This window comes from Diabrotica undecimpunctata, chromosome 2, assembly GCF_040954645.1.
Source record: "Diabrotica undecimpunctata isolate CICGRU chromosome 2, icDiaUnde3, whole genome shotgun sequence".
Classification (NCBI taxonomy): Eukaryota; Metazoa; Arthropoda; class Insecta; order Coleoptera; family Chrysomelidae; genus Diabrotica; species Diabrotica undecimpunctata.
Window position 1 is genome coordinate 173881259 of NC_092804.1, and position 12430 is coordinate 173893688.

At 34.2% G+C, this 12430-nt stretch overlaps 1 long non-coding RNA gene across 1 annotated transcript in view; it reads right to left on the bottom strand.

Moving 5' to 3' along the window:
* Positions 1-12430, bottom strand: part of LOC140435248 (uncharacterized) — a 202833-nt gene that overhangs the window by 148609 nt on the left and 41794 nt on the right. The window lies entirely within an intron of this gene.

Genomic DNA, 12430 nt, shown 5'->3' on the forward strand with positions numbered 1-12430 from the left:
TTATATTATAATAATATATATTATACGCAATTATCAGTGATAATAGGTATAATTAAACAATATTAAATTGATCACATTACGTAAAATAACTTGATTTATAATTTGTTGGAGATTATTGTAAGTGACTTAAACTAATATAGGCAACAAACACTGCATGATTTAGTTATTGCAAGAAGTAGAAGTCATGGATAAGAGTGTTGTACCAAAGAATATAGACGCTTAAGCGTCTATATTCTTTGGTTGTACTGTTAACCTTTATCTGTTTTCAGTTAATTGGGATGCATTATACCATTGTTATAATATAAATGAGGCTTGTCAAATATTTTACACCTATATGTATCAGTGTTTAGATATTGTTGTTCCTATGAAGGCTGTCAAGTGTTCCTACAAGTTCCCAATTTGGTTCTCAATAAAACTAAAGATCTCATTATTCAAAAGAAAAAAGCTTATATGAGGTTAAATTATCTAAATCAAACGAGGACTACTTATTGTTCTCTAATCTGCGTGATCAATGTAAAGTTGAATATACACTTTGTCAGAAACAACATTTTTCGTCTCTTGACAAAAATTTTAGTAATAACCCCAGGGAATTTTGGGGATACATTGACAGACTTCGTAAATCTTCGAGTTACCCCCAAGAAATGTATCTAGGTGACAGAAGAGCACAAGGCAATATCGAAATCGCTAACCTTTTTGCTGAGTTCTTCTCTAGTGCATATGAGAATGATAAAGGTGCTCCCATTCCTGATTTTGAAAACCGTGTCAGACACATTGATCCTGTAAACCTAATTCAAGTTGACACTATATCAGTGTTTGATGAATTAAGAAAACTTCACAAATAAATTTTCCTAGGGGCCTGATAGAATCCCACGGTATTATTAAAGCACTGTCTATGATCTCTTACTATGCTCCTAAAATATCTTTATAATTTATCTCTTATGACTGGTGAGTTCCCTTCTTTCTTGAAGAACAGTTATATTGTACCCATTTTTAAGTCAGGTAAACTAACAAAAATAATATAATAATACATACCCCAACAGCATGGCTTTCAAAGGGGGAGGAGCACAATGTCAAACTTGTTGGTCTACCAAGATGATATATTGGGTGCCTTTGAGAGGAAGTACCAGGTGGACAGTATCTATACTGACTTCTCAAAGGCATTCGATAAAGTAAATCATCGTTATTTAATCAGTAAATTAGGAGCCATTGGTATAGCTGGCAAATGGCTTGATTGGTATGATAGTTTTCTTGTGGGTAACACCCAGAGCATTAAGATAAATAGTGTGTTGTCTCAATCTGTTGACGTCCTCTCTGGAGTACCACAGGGGTTACATTGTGGTCCTCTACTTTTTGTCCTCTTTGTTAACGATGTTGAGAAAGTCATTAAGTATCCAAAATTTCTCACCTTTGCTGACGATAAAAAAATTTATAAAGTCATTACTTGTCAGTATGATCAAATTCAGCTACAAGAGGATCTCAGCAGATTTAGCGATTGTTGCAAACTAAATGAATTAAAATTGAACATTGATAAGTGTTGTGTTATTACTTTTCACAGGAAGCAAACAATTTTAAATTACGATTATAGCATTAATAACACTCAGCTGTCTAGGCAGGACTGTGTTAAGGATTTAGGTGTTTATTTTGATTGTAAATTAACATTTCGTAAGCATCTAGAGGTCACAGTAAACAGTGCATTTAAACAATTAGGGTTTTTAACTAGAAACACTTCTCAATTTTCATGTTTTGTTTTAGCAATTCTTTTTAATAGTCTCATTCGCTCCAGACTAGAATATGCAAAAGTTGTATGGGGACCTTAGTATCAAACATCTATAGACAAGCTTGATCGTGTTCAGCATAAATTTGGTAAACACTATCATTACCGTAGTGCTTTTCATGACCTCTATGTCCCGTACAGTTATAGTATGATAGCTGATCACTTGAAAATGGTTTCTATGAATCGGCGAAAAGATTATTTTCGCCTAATATTCCTTTACAAAATTGCTAATAATTTGATAAATTGCCCTGAACTTTTAAATCGTTTAGGTCTAAACACTCTTCATGGAACTAGGCATACTTCGTTCTTTCATCTACCATTTCATCAATTTAATTATAAATACTTCAAGCCTCTTACTCATATTGTGAGACTATATTATAGGTACCAAAGTGATCTGGACTTATTTTTCCAGTCCTTAGAACAATTTAAAAATGTGATAAAGAGACTGCTATTTGCTAAATTATGAGGGAAAAATCAGGAAAAAAACCTCAAAACTATTCCGACATGGTAAGTATTTGGTCGTACATTTAGTTTACTTTCAATAAACACCAAATTCTGATTTTATATGTTTGTTATTTAAAAAACATAAATGATGTATTCTCGATATGCTACTGACTTACTAATACTGGTATTTTCCTTTTAATAATTTCCTCTTTTATTATGGGTAGCAGATCCTACTACATTCTGCCGAGGAATTTGCGACACAATTGGTCTCATTTAGCATAATTAGAGCGGCTTCTTTGATTTTTCTCTTTTTACCATCCATTTTTTTAGGAGAGTTTTACTGTCATAATGGCATGTGATTGTCTTTTTAAAGACGAATTACATGCTATGATTTTTTCTGACGGATATTCTCAAGGTAAAGTTGATTTCATGTAATCGAATGAACTATCTTACAAGTAAAGTCGTCCCCGGAACGCAACTCAACAATATTGGAAATATCATTTTAAAGTCGTCTACTTTAAAATGTATAATGTATGTCTGAATAATTGTCAATATTAATGAGTCGGGTAAAATTTAATTATTAGAAGAATTTTTTACCAAATAACCAAAAAACAAAATTTGTTTAATTCACTAATGTTTGTATTTTGGGAACGATTTCCGAAGTGGAAATTGAAACGTCAATAAACTTACTTCTTTACTAAACTTTAATTGTGGGTTATTCCCATTTAAATAATAATTATTATGTAATCAGTATTACTTCTTCCACGTTCCCTTCTTTGGAAGCATACTTCAGCGTAAGTGTTGCATTGAAAAGGTGAGTAAGTTTATTGACAGCTTTTTCAAGTATATATTTTAATATTTCGTCTGCTAAAAGGTCGAAATAATGAGCTTTTTGGGATCAATATTCTCTGTTAAATCCTAAAAAGGATTAATTTCTTCAGAATGAGGAGTCTTAAATTCAAAGGTCAGGAATTCTTATTTTTTATTATTCCAATATCAGTTTGATGAATTATTGATACAATTACTTTTAATTAGTTTTATTACTTTTAGTACACATCAATTGGAATGGCGCTCCCCAAAAACTCGCCAATTATTACTATCGTTCAACTCCAATAAAGATTTATTTGGCGTTGGTCCAATTTGTAAATTGTGTTCGAAAATTAAGTACCGACTTACACAAGCTACATAGGATCCTCTTAGTTTATTAATTACCACAAGTAATTTAGAACATACCTCATAAATATGAAAGACGGTTTATGGACACACGAAACCATAAATTACTTTTTATCGTGTAATTAATCATTAAAATCATTACAAATAAGCTGGTAGAATTTACATAGGTATTCAAATCTACATCTTTGTGAATATTTGATATTGTGTAAAAAACTATTTCTTTTATTTTAACTAATAAATTAACAATCAGAATAAAAAATGTATTCTATAAATTAATGTGATGAGTTTAGGTCCTTTCCCTTGATTTTGGCTTGATATGGTCCCCTCCAGATAGAGAATCACGTGTCCATGTTACTGATCTGCTGGCCAAAATACTATGGCCAAAGTCTTTCTCATCATCATAAGTGGCTCGACAATCCGTTTTGGATCTTTCTCTTCGTCGTCGTCCTCCGCTTCTTGTGCCCTCTGGTTTTAAAAATGTTAATCTCTTAGTGTATTCGTGATCTGACATCCTAGCAATGTGTCCAGCCCATCTAAGTCTCTGCACTTTAACGAATTTATATATTTATAAATATATTCTCTCTTCCGACTTTATCATTAAAGTCTTCTGCTATTATTTTGATGCCATTTTTTTTATTACTCATCGTACTCTCGGGCTAGTGCCTCATAGAACAGTCTTTTTCATCATCCTCTTTTTCTTCAGTTGGAGCGTGGATGTTGATAGTGCTAATATTAGCGAACTTCCCTTTAAGTCTTATTCGACATATCCTATGATCAATAGCCTTGAAATCAATTACACTATGTTTGACCTTGCTGCTTATAATAAATCCTGTACCAAAGTCTTGTCGGGTAGGATGTCCACTGTAGTAAATATTGCAGTTATTTTTTTTGCCAGGATGCCTGAACTAGTCCACCTCATTTCCTGTAAAGCAGTGATATCTGATTTGGCTTTATTAATTTCTTATATGAGCAGAGCCATGGCTCCAGGCTGATAAAGGCTTCTTACGTTTCACGTGCAAATCATTAAACTTATTTCGTTTGCGAGTTCGTCGTAGGTTAGGCAGTCCGGTTATTTCTTTGTAGTTCTCATAACAAAAGGTTTTTTACAGGGTTTGGTAGTTAACCCAACGCCAAACCCCCCTTTTCGGAGGGCCATTTCACCCGCTCTCGTCAGTTTCCGACCAAACTTTCCACCCGGGTTAGATACCGGATCTCCAGTTGGGTTACTTGGTTTATAGGGGACACCAGCGTGAAGGTTAGTGTCGGATTTGAGTAGAAGAGACTAATTGAAGTAAACTGGAATCAACTCCATGTTTTCGTATTCTACCCTTTTATGCCCCAATATGTATTAGTGGGTAACAATTTATGTAGTTTATGGATACTGGATTATAAATTATAAAGTTATAAACATACTAGTCAACAACAATCTAGTTGAACAAGTGAAAAAGTTTAAGTATCTAGGCTGGGATACATGAAACCTTAGACCAAGAACAAGACGTTAAATGTAGAGTAGAACAGGCAAGAAACACCTTCTTAAAGATGCGACAGTTACTCACTTCCCGTAATCTTGATTTATCCCTACGATACCGCATGGTAAAGTGTTATGTATATAGTGTACTATTACACGGCGTGGAACCTTGGACGTTAACAGTCGTCAGCTCGTTACGACGTTTAGAGAGCTTTGAGATGTGGGTATTTCGTCGTATGCTGAAAATTCCATGGACCGACCGCGTCAGAAATGAAGAAGTTTTAAGGCGTATGAATAGAGAACGTGTTCTCACAGAAATTGTCAAGAAGCGTAAAACGTCTTATCTTGGACACATATTTAGACACGACAGGTATAACTTCCTTCAGCTTATTATAGAAGGGAAAATAGAAGGCAGACGCGGCCCGGGTAGACGACAAATGACCTTGCTGCGCAACATCAAAGATTGGACAGGATTAGACTTTCAAAGTTTAATAAGGAAAGCCCAAAATAGGGAAGACTTTGCAGAGGTCATCGCCAACCTTCGCTAAGAAGACGGCACCTAAAGAAGAAGAATACTGGATTGGTATTGGCTGGCTGTTTTCATTTTGCATTTGTTGGCTAACTACATAATAATTGTCAAATGCTGATTCGTTTCCCTAGGAAACATTATTTTTAAATTTATAAAAATTTGATGAGTTTATTATTTTCAATTCTATTATTAATTGATTGCTTTTTAATTTACTTCACATTAAGTACAATTCGAGAACCGGTAGCACGGTGATAACGGAACTATTTAATCATCCGGACGGTTTGGAGTCTCGATATAAACAAAGAATCTATCTGATAAACTAGGAAAAATGTATATTGAAAAGCTTGCTGTCTTGATCGATCCAACATTTATTATTGTGGAAACAGAGGAAGGACTATGCCCGTTTCCAAAAAACCACAAACAGGAAACATAGGCAGAAACATATATGTCTTAAATATATCTTCTTTCACACCTTTTAACAACCCTCATTTGATATTTGTGATCCTCCTAATGTGCAATTATTTATATCACCTTCAAATTTGTTGGAAGTGTGTTTGATAGTTATTTAAAAGCATGCTAAACGATTTTTTACAATCAGAGATATAAACACTTTAAGGCTGATTATTTTTTTTCAGACTGACATTTTGCTTCGCTCCGTAGATTAATACTTTTAAAAAGTAATCCTTGAAATAGCCTGCCACAACCTCAATTCCTATGATAATGTCAATGTAGCAAGGAAACTTAGACCTGTCGCTAAAGCATTTTACTTGTCCTTTTTATAAATAAATCTCAGCGAATGCACGTGGCAGATCTTTTACTCTTTTCTATTGTTAGTTTCATGATAAATATGCATTTGGGATGAAAATAAGCCTCAAAACGTGATGAGATATCAAAACAATCAAGTCCTTGGCAGTCCAATAAGGCAAGTTAGATGAAAAAAATATTATGAGTGACATTTTTTTTATTAATCCTGGATTCTCTTAAATTTTATTATTTAGAATCTAAAAATAGCGTTTTGTTTTTCATAAAAGATCTCATTTTTTACATTTTTTGTATTCATATGTTTACTTTATATAATAACTAATGTAAGAAAATGAGAATATTAAAAATAGAGCCCTACACCTTTAAGAAGCTGACTATAGAAAATATCCTCAATGATATGTTTAAGAGGTAAGGCCACTACAGAAGAAGCGTTCTTTGAGATTTTTTTAAATGAAAGAAAAAGTTTTTTTTACTGGGCGTGAAGGAGAGATATCCAATGATGTCTCACCTTATTTTATTTTGGTTTAGTTTTGAAGTGGGTCTTGAGGCCAGGTTCTATCTAGTCTTCTTGTGGCTGGACCATTGTTGAATAATTCCCTTACTAGCTTATTTTCATGGTGAATGGTGCGTTCATTTTGTGACTCCATGGCTTGATGGATTTCTTCTTTGATGAAAGGAATCTTTAAGTCGTAGTGAAGTGTTTGATTACTTACGTACCATAGTGGATCCACTATCAGCCCCATAGATGTAGTCTGGCTTTGAGTATGGCTTTGTATAGAAGAATTTTGTTTTGGATGATAAGTTTTGATTTACGTCAGAAGAGCCAATACATTTGCCGGACTTTTAAGTCGAGCTGTCTTCTTTTGGTCTGGATATGTTTCTTCCAAGTGAGACGTTGGTCAAGATTGAGGCCAAGGTATCTAGCGTCTGTTCTTCTTCTTCTTCAAGTGCCCTGTCCGTTGCGAACGTTGGCTATTAACATGGCAATTCTGATCTTATTTGCGGCGCTTCTGAATAGTTCGACCGATGTGAGCCCGAACCACTTCCTCAGATTTTGGAGCCACGAGTGTCTTCTCCTGCCTGGCCCTCGCTTACTGTCTATTTTTCCCTGGACAATCAATTGCAGTAGACGGTACTTATCGTGTCTCAATATGTGGCCTAGATATTCAAGCGTCTGTTACTGTTGGTATTTTTACATTTTTATTCTTACAGGTGGGCATACGTTGTCACGGTTGGTAAATGTTATTTGAGTTGATTTTGTTTTATTTACTTTTGTTCTTCATTTCGTATACCAATCACGGAGTATGTTCAGATAATGTTGCAGATTTTGTGAGGCTTGTATGGGATCTTTATTTACTGCGGGACTCCGGAGTTGATAGGATAGAAGTTGGATTGTTGTTTTTTGAATTTAATAGAGAAATATCCATTTGATAAGTATGATTTAAGTAGGAGGGAATAATTACTGAATAGTGCTATTTTTACTTTGTAAAGCAGACCTCTGTGCCAGACTTTGTCAAACGCTTGTGAGATGTCTAGAAATATAGCATTGCACTATTTCTTTTCTTCAAGACTGTTTAATATTTCATTGATCATTTGATTGACTTATTGGGTAGTGGAGTGATTTTCCCGAAAACCAAACTGATGTTTTGGTAGTAATGTTAAGAATTCATGATCTGCCTATATCTTTTGTAGCGTCAATCTTTCAAAAACTTTGCTTACGATTTGGAGTAGGCTGATGGGTCAATAAGATTTTACTCCATTGGGCTCTTTTCCTGGCTTGAGGATCATAATAATTTTAGCAAATTTCCATATTTTTGGAAAGTATGATAAGCTTAGCATGCAGTTAAATATAACTGTTGACAAAGTAATTGCGAGGAAGTTGATTTAGTACTTGTGCCCAGATTAAATCATAACCTGGGGCCTTTCGTGAGTTAGGTAAGTTTGTTTATTTCTTTCTTGACTTCTATAGGAGTAAAACTTTTAATTGGGAGGGACATTTGACATGCTGCGCTAATTAGTTCTTCGACTTCTTCATCAGGGTCTGCTGGCTCTGTTTGAAATACGTTTGTAAGATGTTCAGCAAAGACGTCAGCTTTTTTTTTGTTGGAACAGGCCCATTCGCCATTTGGTTTACGCATGGGAGGGATAGTTATGTATAGTTTCTTAAGCTTCTTAGTCGTCTTCCATAACGTCTGGTCATTTGCTGTAAGGTTTGTAATGTAATGTTCGAAGGTTTCGTTGTTTGCGGCTTTGATGGCCACTCCAAGTTGCCTATGTACTCTATTGAATATATGTAGATCCATGTTGTTTCTAGATCTTTGCCAGGTTCTCCTCGTACGACGTTTTCAGCAATGAGTTGGCGAATGTGCAGGGAAACATTTTTGGTATGTGTTGGTTTGCGTTCAGTTTGTGGTGTAGATTGCCATGCCGCTTTTTGCACAAGTGAGGTGAAGTAAATATTGAAATTAAAATTAAAATTAGAGCTGAAATTAAAGAATGAAGTCAGTGTCTTTTCAATCTTTGTCTGACTTCTGGTTGGAGGTGTTGCCTTGCTTCCTCGTTGGAGTGGGCTGGCAGGTGTTCTAGATAGTTTCTTGTTAGTATGTTGATTTCTTCTACAACGAACGGTATACCAGAGTCGTCATGCAATGTTTTGTTACTAACGTACCAAGGCGTGTTGAATATCATTCTGGGGTATATTCGATTGGATTCTCTGAATTATTTTAGTATTAGAAGACTTGGCACAGCCCCATAGTTGCACACCATATGTCCATATGCGGTTTATTATGCACTTATACACAATAAGTTTATTATCTGTAGATAGCTGCGATTTTCAGCCTATTAGCCAATTCGTTTGACGTATTTTCATGTTGATATGAGTTTTTTGCCAATATGTGTGCTTTTCAAGTGAGCTTTTGGCCAAGTGTCATTCCCTGGTATTTGACTTCTGTTTTTACTTGTAATAATGTATTGTTCAGTGTAATTATCGGTTTTTCTGTTTGTGAATGTAATTTGATTAGACTTGGTGTGGTTAACTTTAATTTTCTATCTATTCATTCAGTCTTGTAGTAGATTCGGGTGTATTTGAAGGTTTCCTAATGCTACTTGAGGGTCATCATCGATGGATATTATGGCGGTGTCATCTGCAAACATGGCTACTGTAGTATTATTTGTTGTTGGAATATCAGCGGTTTATATAAGGTAAACGAGGAGTCCCATGACACTTCCTTGAGAGACGGATTTTATGAAATAGTAATGAGAGGTTTCTGTAAGGAATCTGACTTGAAAGTGACGTTCTGTGAGGTATAATTTTAATAGTAGATAGTGAGGTGTGGGAAAGGATGACTTAAGTTTATATAGGAGGCCGTCATACCAAACTCCGTCGAAGGCCTGTTCTACATCCAGAAAGGCAGTGGTGTACATTTTTTTTCTTCGGGGCATACATTAATCTTTTTAACAATCCTATAATACTGTGGTAGAGGTAAATGGGCTTTGAGGAAATCAAACTGCTGTGCTGGGATCACTGAATTAATTTTTATCTCTTCTGAGATTCTTTGGAGCAGAATATGAGGTCTGGTTGGTTGGTTGGTTTACAAATCATAATTATTAGTGCGAACTTCCAAATAATTGGGTAATACGCTAATCTTATGATACTATTATAGATCGTGGTCAGTAGGGCAATTGCTTTCCTTTGTAATTTTTTAATATTAGCCCGGTGATCATGTCGAAGACTGGTCCTCTGTAGTTATTTCTTTCACATTATTAGGAGTAAAGCATTTGATTGGTAGCATTATTGGACAGGGAGTATCTAAGAAGTTTTTGACTTGTTAGATACTACATTCTTTCTCTTAGTAGTTCTACAAGTTTCTAATATTAAATTTAATAGAAATCTTCCGAAAATCAGCAAAGCAGACGTAGAGATCCTGATTAATAGGAAACAATACTTCTCTCGTTCCTAGTCGTTTTTTGAATCCAAACTGGGTATCATCTATATTTTCTTCTTCATGTTTTTTGTAAAATCTTCCATGTTTTTAATTCAGGAATATTTATATATATATATATATATATATATATATATATATATATATATATATATATATATATATATATATATATATATATATATTTATCTTATGCGTATGACTTACCAAGAATAGTGATCTGTACTGTGAACATTCTCTCGCATTTACTGTCTTTGGTAGTGTTACGAAGGTGTATAGCAACCATTCTTAATAATCTATTCGGTTGAGAAACCATTCCTGTTATCTAGATCCTGATGAATAGGTTAAGAGCCTATCTGCAGGGTTTTATGGTTACTTAATTAACTAACTCATCGGGTATTTGATGTGGGCCCACTGATTTTTACATCCTTTGCATTTATAATTGTTTGTTCCAATTTTTCCATTATTATCTTCTTTAAAATATTTTTTAAGCCAAGCAAAAATGACCTAAATGAAGATTAGAAAGAGACAGCCTATTAGAAAGAGATGCAGATACTCTTTTGCGTCAGTTTTCTCTGACGTGTTGGAGGAATGGGCATATATTGCAGATCTCAGTCTATTTGTATCATATGTCCATGGCTGAAAAACGGTGTGTATAACCCATACACGTATATATTAACATAGATCAAGCATTCCGGCCGCGCGTACTCACGACAAGATTTCTTGTGGTTGTCTAATCTGTCTTAGCTCTACAGACTGCTCAGTCTGTGTTGATATATACTTACATAGTGTAACCGCCAAGATTGTTGACATGGTTATGTCATGTCAACAAAATTGGTTTCATGTTGATTTTTTCTTTTGCTTTTGCCCACGGAGTTATAGGCAATAGGCACATTTGGCTGAAAAAATGTGAGGGTGGAGGTTTTACCCCATGTAAAATTTAAATTCAGATTATTATAAGTGTTGAGTATTGTTAAAACTGTTAAAAATCTGGAAATGTTTGTATGTATGTAGAGTGTTCCTGTTCGGTGAACGTGAGTTGTGTGTTGCATATATGTTGTGTATGATAGAGATCGTGATAAGAATCCCTGTATACTCATAATTTCTTATCATACACAATACATATGCAACATACAACACATGTTCACTAAACAGGAACACTCTACACACTACACACATATAAACATTTACAGCACATATTAACATTACTAGGTCACTTATCTAGAATAATTAGAGTTTAAATTTTCCATGGGGCAAAACATCCACCCTTACTGCTTTTTAGCCAAATATGCCTGTTGCCTATAAAACCGTAAGCAAAAGTAAATCAACCTCCAATTTTGTCGACATGATATAATCTTGGCTATAGACATATCGCACCTTCAGTGCAAGTCTGCAGTAACTAAAAATTTTATGAAAATGAAGTAATCATGGAATTCAATTGTAAACATGCATATCTATCCCCTGTAAAACTTTAGTAATTTTCAAATGCTTAACCGGCTAAATATTACAACAACAACACTACTATTTTGCGTTTTTGTACATAACTTCCGTGCAAAACTGTTGTAATTCGAATGTAACAGAGTTACAACAGTTTTGCACGGAACATTGCAATGGTTTCGATAACAAGCAATGAAAGGCACGAAAAAAGTAAGATATTTGTTATTTTAATATCTATATCTGTGGTGTTTTATTTTAATATACAGCATGTCTACGTAATCCCTTTAACGGCGGAGACAATAAACAAAGATTTACGAGACCAATCTATTCATGTAAGTTTTATGTCCTTTGTGTCACATTATATATTTTCCATAAAATGTGTGCGATGTCGTTTGACCATTTATATATTAGATTGGATTAAAAACATAAATTAAGACTAATTATTTACAGCCAAAAAGTATTTTTTTTATGAAAGGAAAAACAGTTATCTTAAAACTTATGTATTAACAATAGTGACAGGTTAAAAAATCTATTCTCAGAAAACTTGTTCTATAAAAACTAAATCCCAAATTGTATTAAATCTTCATGTAACCTTCCGGGGCGATTGTCTTATCATATTGTCCCCCCGTAATTCCCAACTTTTACTAAGGTAGTGAAGTTCAATCCTTTTGTTAATCACTGTACTCAATGTAGCCTGATTTGCATATTTTTATTGTAGTCCTTTTGTTTTGAATTTAAATAAAAATATTGAAAGTTTTACAAATAATTTTTCTACCTTATTATGATATTGTCATTACAAAGCGAAGGAATTGTGGATATCAGAAACAGTGCAGAGATAGAAACTGATAGAATTGTAGTGAAATGCAGCAAAAACAGTGGTTCATCCTATATAGTTTATGAAA